Source organism: Triticum dicoccoides, chromosome 7A (assembly GCF_002162155.2).
Source record: "Triticum dicoccoides isolate Atlit2015 ecotype Zavitan chromosome 7A, WEW_v2.0, whole genome shotgun sequence".
NCBI classification, from domain to species: Eukaryota; Viridiplantae; Streptophyta; class Magnoliopsida; order Poales; family Poaceae; genus Triticum; species Triticum dicoccoides.
In genome coordinates, this window is record NC_041392.1 from 720,371,845 (window position 1) to 720,381,605 (window position 9,761).

Genomic DNA, 9,761 nt, shown 5'->3' on the forward strand with positions numbered 1-9,761 from the left:
ATATGTGTTTTGCTTGGAGCGTATTTTATGATTCGAGTCTTTGCTTATTAGTTTACCACAATCATCCTTGCTGTACACACATTTTGAGAGATCCATACCTGATTTGGAATTTGATAGAATACTCTATGTACTTCACTTATATCTTTTGAGCTTTATAGTTTTGCTCTAGTGCTTCACTTATATCTTTTAGAGCATGGTGGTGAATTTGTTTTATAGAAACTATCGATCTCTCATGCTTCACTTAGATTATTTTGAGAGTCTTAATAGCATGGTAATTTGCTTAAAATCCTAATATGCTTGGTATGCAAGATTAATAATAAAACTTTCGTATGAGTGTGTTGAATACTAAGAAGAAATTGATGCTTGATAATTGTTTTGTGATATGAGGATGGTGATATTAGAGTCATGCTAGTTGAGTAGTTGTGAATTTGAGAAATGCTTGTGTTAAAGTTTGTGATTCCCGTAGCATGCACGTATGGTGAACCATTATGTGGTGAAGTCGGAGCATGATTTATTTATTGACTGTCTTCCTTATGAGTGGCGGTCGGGGACGAGCGATGGTCTTTTCCTACCAATCTATCCCCCTAGGAGCATGCCCGTAATACTTTGCTTTGATAACTTCTAGATTTTTGCAATAAGTATATGAGTTCTTTACGACTAATCTTGAGTCCATGGATTATACACACTTTCCTTCCTTCCACCATTGCTAGCCTCTCTAATACCGCACACTTTTCGCCGGTATCATACACCCACCAAATACCTTCCTTAAAACAGCTACCATACCTACCTATCATGGCATTTCCATAGCCATTCCGAGATATATTGTCATGCAACTTTCCACTGTTCCTTTCATTATGACACGCTCCATCATTGTCATATTGCTATGCATGATCATGTAGTTGACATTGTATTTATGGCAAAGCCACCGTTCATAATTCTTTCATACATGTCACTCATGAGTCATTGCACATCCTGGTAAACTGCCGGAGGAATTCATACAGAGTCATATTTTGTTCTAAGAATCGAGTTGTAATTCATGAGTTGGAAGTAAATAAAAGTGTGATGATCATCATTATTAGAGCATTGTCCCAGTGAGGAAAGGATGATGAAGACTATGATTCCCCCACAAGTCAGGATGAGACTCCGGACGAAAAATAATAATAACAAAAAAAGAGGTCATAAAAAAAAGAGAAAGGCCCAAATAAAAAAAATATGAGAGAAAAAGAGAGAAGGGACAATGTTATTATCCTTTTAACACACTTGTGCTTCAAAGTAGCACCATGATCTTCATGATAGAGAGTCTCTCATTATGTCACTTTCATATACTAGTGGGAATTTTTCATTATAAAACTTGGCTTGTATATTCCAATGATGGGCTTCCTCCAAATGCCCTAGGCCTTCGTGAGCAAGCGAGTTGGATGCACACCCACTTAGTTTCTTTTGAGCTTTCATATACTTATAGCTCTAATTCTTCCGTTGCATGGCAATCCCTACTCACTCACATTGATATCTATTGATGGGCATCCCCATAGCCCGTTAATACGCCTAGTTGATGTGAGACTATCTTCTCCCTTTTTGTCTTCTCCACAACCACCATTCTAATCCACCTATAGTGCTATATCCATGGCTCACGCTCATGTATTGCGTGAAGATCGAAAAAGTTTTGAAAATGTCAAAAGTATGAAACAATTGCTTGGCTTGTCATCGGGGTTGTGCATGATTTAAATACTTTGTGTGGTGAAGATAGAGCATAGCCAGACTATATGATTTTGTAGGGATAGCTTTCTTTGGCCATGATATTTTGAGAAGACATAATTGCTTTGTTAGTATGCTTGAAGTATTATTATTTTTATATCAATATAAACTTTTGTCTTGAATCTTTCAAATCTGAATATTCATACCACAATTAAGAAGATTTACATTGAAATTATGCCAAGTAGCACACCGCATCAAAAATTCTGTTTTTATCATTTACCTACTCGAGGACAAGCAGGAATTAAGCTTGGGGATGCTTGATACGTCTCCAACGTATCTATAATTTTTGATTGCTCCATGCTATATTATCTACTATATTAGACATTATTGGGCTTTATTATCCACTTTTATGTTATTTTTAGGACTAACCTATTAACCGGAGGCCCAGCCCAGAACTGCTGTTTTTGCCTGTTTTAGGGTTTCGAAGAAAAGGAATATCAAACGGAGTCCAAACGGAATGAAACCTTTGGAAAACGTGATTTTCTCATCAGATAAGATCCAGGAGACTTGGACCCTCTGTCAAGAAAGCCACGAGGTGGTCACGAGGGTAGGGGGCACCCACCCAGGGCGCGCCCCTGCCTCACGGGCCCCTCGCAGCTCCACCGACGTACTTCTTCCTCCTATATATATATATCCACGTACCCCCAAACGATCGGGGACGGAGCCAAAAACCTAATTCCACCGCTGCAACTTTATGTATCCACGAGATCCCATCTTGGGGCCTGTTCCTGTAACACCCCGGTGTAATGATGCTACAGTAACCCCTGGGGTTAAGTTAATCTTTTTGCTAAACATGTGCCTGATCATTATTGTCTCATGTTCTTTCACATTCCAGTTGTTTTCAAATTCAAATTTTGTCTGAAATTCAAAATGCTCAGACATGAAAACAAAATGTTCATCATGTGCAGAATAATCCACAACTAATATTGGTGGTGAACCAACATTTTTGCAAAAAGGTTTGAGTGGCCTAAGCTACTTCAAACAGTGGCCTAAGAAATAAATTAAATGCCTTTTTAATTTATGAAAATGGCAAACTATTTCTAAAGCCTCACAATCTTTTTTTGGCAGTGCCTAATAATTCTTTGAGATTATTTTGTCCAATGGCATAATTTTTTGCAAAGTCTTTATTGGCTAAAAGAAAAAGAAAAGAAAATGCAAAAGCTGTTTAAAAAAAAGGAAAAGAAGAGGGGGTGGGAGAGCCCTGGCCTCCCCTTGGGCCTCGGCGACCCACAGCCCCCTGCCCCCCTTGGCCCCCAACCAGCCCAGCCGGCCCAACCTCCCCGGTCGCTCTCCCGTACCCCTGTTCAACCGACCGAGGGCGCGCGCCGCGCGTCGCCGCCGAACCGCCTCACCGTCGACGAGGAGGATAAGGTTGCCTCCCCCCTCGACGCCTCGGCCTCCTCCCCACCTACCTCCACTCCCCTCTCTCGCCTCCCTGATCCACCTGCTCTTTCCCCCACCCTGTCTCGCTCGCCCGCCTCTCCCGAGTGCGCTCGCCGCCGTTCTCCGTCGTTATCGCGGCCACCGAGCCCCATTCGCCTCGCCATCGAGCCCATCGTCTCCGCCGCCGTCGTCTACCCAGTCCCCGTCCGTGAGCGCGAGCCGGGAGCCACTACGGGGAGCGGATCGAGCAGCCCCCTTTCTCCTCTATCGCCGGTGACCGCCGTCATCTCCGGCCACCTCTGCGCTCCCAAGCTGTCGCAGGCTTTTCGTAGCCGCCCGGTGAGCTCCTCCCTTCCTCCTTTCCTCTCCTCGCGCCATGCCTTTCGCCGTAGCCAGCTCGCCCGCAAGCCGAGCTCCGCCGTCCGCCATTGCCGTCGTAGGGCTCGCCACCGAGCTCCTCCGCTCGAGCTAGTAGCTCCGACGAGCTCCTGGAGCGCCGTAGACCTCGCCCAGCTCCTTCGTTCGCCAAAACACGCACTGCAACGCCGATCCCGACGAGGTCCCGAACCCCACCGCCGCCTCCACTCGTCGCCGACGCAGTTCCGGTCACCCCCGCGTCCAACCGACCACACCATGCGGCGCGGCTTCGTCTTCTCGTTCGAACGCGCCAAGTCCCGGGCCAAATGACCCCCTGTGCGCGATTCCCGGCGAAGTCCGGCGAGCCCCGCCTCTGTTTTGGTCGCCGGCGGCGAAACCCCGACGCGGCCGACGTGGCACACCTGGGCCCCGCCTCTGGGTCACTGCCCGTGGGCCCCCTGGCCCCAGTTGACCACGTTGACCGTGGTCAACTGTGCTGACTGGGCACACAGTGTCTCTGACACGCGGGCCCCATCGCGTATTTTGTTAAATAAACGTTTTTTTTAAATAAAAATGATTAATTAAAACGTTAGTTAAATTAGTTAGTTAGTTAGTACTAACCAGTCACTGACTGCTGGGGCCCACGCCCCCTAACTAACCCTGTTAGCTTAGTTAAGCCTCTGTTAGACAGAGAAACTGACAGGTGGGTCCCACCTGTCAGTTTGACTGGTCAGCAGAGCTGACGCAATGTTGACGTCACTACTGACGCAATAAACCTTTTCTGCTTTTAAATTAATTCAGGAATTGGTTTAAACTTTGAAAATCCGTAACTTTTAAACCGTAACTCCGATGAAAATGTTTTCTATATGAAAGTTGCTCAGAAAAATCCAACGAATCCGAATATGCGGTCCGTTCATCTGTCACATGCCCCTAGCATGCTGAACATGGAACTTTCCCCCTCCGGTCATCTGTCTGACACAGGTCCAGAACCGGGAACACCTTCCCGGTTGTTTTCCCCCTTCACCTATAACGTCTAGGACCGCGTTAGAGCACGCTTAGCGCTACGTATTGTCATGTCATGCTTAGTGTTACCTCTGTTTGCTATGTATTTACTGTTTCTTCCCCCTCTTCTCTCCGGTAGACCCCCGAGGCCGCTGATGCCCCGGTGATCGACTACGTCGTCGACAACGACCCCTTCTTGCCAGATCAACCAGGCAAGCCCCCCCTTTGATCATCCCGATATCACCCATTCCATTCTCTCATGCTTGCATTAGATTTTGCTATTGTTATTGTTTGCTCCTATTCTGATGCATAGCCTTCTTTTGTAACCTGCTTATTTTTACCTTACCTGCTTATCCTAAACTGCTTAGTATAGGTTGGTTAGTGATCCATCAGTGACCCCCGCCTTGTCCCGACTGCCCCACTGGATAATGAGAAGACCCGATCAACGGGATCGAAGACCAGGCCCCGACACCGCACATCACATTCCCCTTAGTTGCTCGACACTACTGGGTTATTATCGAGTGCCGAGGGTGAGACCTCTACAACACTTCTGATGTTAACCCTGTAGTGTAGTTATTCGGTTGTGGTCATCGAGGGTGATTTCCTCTTTAACCACTTCCGATACGACTCTGTCGTGCAACCCCTCAAGTGTGAACCTCGAGGGTGATTCCTCTACGTTCACCTTGATGATTACATTGAGTGGAACCCACCGAGGGTGATTCCTTGGGTTTTCCTCTTGATGTTTGGACACACGGATACTTGGACTTTACAACTGTTACTTGGAAAGTGATGTGGAGACGGGTTGACCTGGAAGGTGCCCGTGAGATAATTACGAGGCGTGGCCGGGCATTCTTAGCCCTTGCCGCAAGTCCTCGAGACGGGGCAACGGGGTCACATCTTTCGTGAGTCTCTGCTTGTTACCGCGCGTTCCTAATCCACTACGATTTGGATATTTGATCCGAGGGGCCTCTGGCCTGATAGCACTAACCATCACGTGGGCATAGTATGGGCGTTCTGCGTCGTGTACATCAGCCGAAGCTTAATAGACGTCAGCGACGGAGCGGCGCGCGCCGGGTTGGACTGGTAAGCTCCTGCCTTTTTAGGGAGGTAGCTAGGTCTGCTCACCGGCCGCCCACGCAACATGCAGGAGTTCCCGGGGAGATGGCCCATGACCCCTGGGGGCATAGGTTTAGTCCGGCGTGCTGGCCTCTCTATTAAGCCTAGGTCGGGTTGCGGCGTATTGTTTGGCCGAGGCCGGGCATGACCCTGGAAAGTGTGTCCGGCCGGAGTCAATCGAGCGTGGTGGGTAAGTTGGTGCACCCCTGCAGGGAAGAAAACATCTATCGATAGCCTGTCCTACGGTAACGGACACTTGGAGTTGTATCCCGATCGATACAACTAGAACTGAATACTTGTGATGAGAACTGGATGGTGATGAGGATTGGATTGTGATGATAACTGGATAGTATGGCTCTGGGATTTCTTTCTCGCAGGGAGTCGAGAAAGGATCTCCGGCCGAGGTTGATAACACCACTGCTACTTTACTTTATGCTACTCTACTCCCTCCTGTTGCTGCAAGATGGTGGGTTCGAGAAGATGCTAGTCTTTGATAGGACTAGACCTTCTCTCTATTCTGGCATTTCTGCAGCCCAGTCCACATATACAACCTTCCTTTGATAATGTTGCATATGTAGTGTAGATCCTTGCTTGCGAGTACTTTGGATGAGTACTCACGGTTGCTTTGCTCCCCCTTTTCCCCCTTCTTTCTTCTTTCTGGTTGTTGCAACCAGATGGTGGAGTCCAGGAGCCAGATGCCGCCTTTGATGACTGCTGCTACCCCGAGGGTGCCTACTACCACGTGACGGACGCTGACGATCAAGAGTAGTTAGGAGGCTCCCAGGCAGGAGGCCTTGCCTTTTCGATCGTAGATGCTTTTGTGCTAGCCTTCTTAAGGCAAACTTGTTTAACTCATGTCTGTACTCAGATATTGTTGCTTCCGCTGACTCGTTTGTATTCAAGCTGATGTATTCGAGCCCTCGAGGCCCCTGGCTTGTAATATAAAGCTTGTATTATTTTAATTTGTGTCTAGAGTTGTGTTGTGATATCTTCCTGTGAGTCCTTGATCTTGATCGTACACATTTGCGTGTATGATTAGCGTACGATTGAATCGAGGGCGTCACAGTTCCGGAGCTCCGTCGGAGGAGGCATCGATCACAGAGGGCTTCTACATCATCATCCAAGCCCCTCCGATGAAGTGTGAGTAGTTTACTTTAGACCTACGGGTCCATAGCTAGTAGCTAGAAGGCTTCTTCTCTCTTTTTGGATCTCAATACAATGTTCTCCCCCTCTCTCGTGGAGATCTATTCGATGTAATCTTCTTTTTGCGGTGTGTTTGTTGAGACCGATGAATTGTGGGTTTATGATCAAGTCTATCTATGAATAATATTTGAATCTTCTCAGAATTCTTTTATGTATGATTGGTTATCTTTGCAAGTCTCTTCGAATTATCAGTTTGGTTTGGCCTACTAGATTGGTTGTTCTTGCCATGGGAGAAGTGCTTAGCTTTGGGTTTGATCTTGCGGTGTCCTTTCCCAGTGACAGAAGGGGCAGCAAGGCACGTATTGTATCGTTGCCATCGAGGATAACAAGATGGGGTTTTTATCATATTGCATGAAACTATCCCTCTACATCATGTCATCTTGCTTAAGGCGTTACTTTGTTTTTAACTTAATACTCTAGATGCATGCTGGATAGCTGTCGATGAGTGGAATAATAGTAGTAGATGCAGAATCGTTTCGGTCTACTTGTCTCGGACGTGATGCCTATATACATGATCATACCTAGATATTCTCATAACTATGCTAAATTCTATCAATTGCTCAACAATAATTTGTTCACCCACCGTAGAATACTTATGCTCTTGAGAGAAGCCACTAGTGAAACCTATGGCCCCCGGGTCTGTTTCTCATCATATCAATATCCATCACTTTATTATTGCTTTGCTTTTACTTTGCTTTTACTTTATTTACTTTGCATCTCTATACCAAATATACCAAAAAAATATTATTTATCATCTCTATCAGATCTCATTTTCGTAAGTGACCGTGAAGGGATTGACAACCCCTAAGCGCGTTGGTTGCGTTGAGCTATTGTTTTTGTGTAGGTACGAGGGACTCGAGCGTAGCCTCCTACTGGATTGATACCTTGGTTCTCAAAAACTGAGGGAAATACTTACGCTACTTTGTTGCGTCATCCCTTCCTCTTCGGGGAAATCCAACGCAGTGCTCAAGAGGTAGCAGCCTTCTCTTCTTCTTTTTTTTGGCCTTTCTCCTTTTTTTAGTTTTTTTCGTCCGGAGTCTCATCCCGGCTTGTGGGGGAATCATAGTCTCCGTCATCCTTTCCTCACTGGGGCAATGCTCTAATAATGATGATCATCACACTTCTATTTACTTACAAGTCAATATTACAACTCAATATCTAGAACAAAGATATGACTCTATATGAATGCCTTCGGCGGTGTACCGGGATGCGCAACAATCTAGCGTAGCAATGACATCAGACAAGCCATGAAAACATCATGCTAGCTATCTTACGATCATGCAAAGAAATATGACAATGATGCTCAAGTCATGTATAAGATGATGATGGAAGTTGCATGGCAATATATCTCGGAATGGCTATGGGAATGCCATGATAGGTAGGTATGGTGGCTGTTTTGAGGAAGATATAATGAGGTTTATGTGTGACAGAGTGTATCATATCACGGGGTTTGGATGCACCGGCGAAGTTTGCACCGATTCTTGAGGTGAGGAAGGGCAATGCACGGTACCGAAGAGGCTAGAAATGATGGAAGGGTGAGAGTGGGTATAATCCATGGACTCAACATTAGTCATAAAGAACTCACATACTTATTGCAAAAAAATTATTAGTCATCGAAACAAAGTACTACGTGCATGCTCCTAGGGGGATAGATTGGTAGGAAAAGACCATCGCTCGTCCCAGACCGCCACTCATAAGGAAGACAATCAATAAATACCTCATGCTCCAACTTCGTTACATAACGGTTCACCATACGTGCATGCTATGGGAATCACAAACCTCAACACAAGTATTTCTGCAATCCACACTACCCTCTAGCATGACTCTAATATCACCATCTTTATATCGCAAAACTATAGCAAGGAATCAAACACATCATATTCAGTGATCTACAAGTTTTATGTAGGATTTTATGACTAACCATGTGAATGACCAATTCCTGTCATCTGTCTAAATAGATATAAGTGAAGCAAGAGAGTTTAATTCTTTATAAAAAATATATGCCCACGCTCTAACAAATATAAGTGAAGCAAAAGAGCATTCTACAAATGGAGGTTTTCTATGTAAAGAGAAACAGGCAATCCAAACTTCAAATGATATAAGTGAAGTACATGAAGCATTCTATAAAGCCATACTCAAAAGATATAAGTGAAGTGCATAGAGCATTCTATAAATCAACCAAGGACTATCTCCTACCAGCATGGTGCATAAAAGAAAGATGAAAACTAAATGCAAAAGACGCTCCAAGATTGCACATATCGCATGAACGAAACTAATCCGAAAACATACCGATACTTGTTGAAGAAAGAGGGGATGCCTTTCGGGGCATCCCCAAGCTTAGATGCTTGAGTCTCCTTGAATATTTACTTGGGGTGCCTCGGGCATCCCCAAGCTTGAGCTCTTTCCTCTCTTCCTTGTTCCCACATCGAGACCTTCTCGATCATCGAACACTTCATCCACACAAAACTTCAACAGAAAACTCGGCAAGATCTGTTAGTATAATAAAGAAAATCACTACTCTAAGTACTGTTGCAAACCAATTCATATTTTGTTTTTGCATTGTGTCTACTGTAATATAACTTTTTAATGGCTTAATCCACTAATATAAATTGATAGTTTCATCAAAACAAGCAAACTATGGATCAAAAACAGAATCTGTCTAAAACAGAACAGTCTGTAATAATCTGAACATTTCACCATACTTCTGATACTTCAAAAATTCTACAAAAATTGTAAAAAATAAAAAATTTGTATATAAAGACAGTGCAAAAGGAATCAGAACCGTTTGACGTTCCAGTAAAAAATGTAAAATCGTGCACTACAGACAAAGTTTCTGTCCTGCACCGTACAAACCTTCAAGCAAATGTAAACATCCTAAAGGCAAAACTTGGCACATTATTTTTATAATACAATGGAATTGTACAAGGGGATAATTATTTTTATTC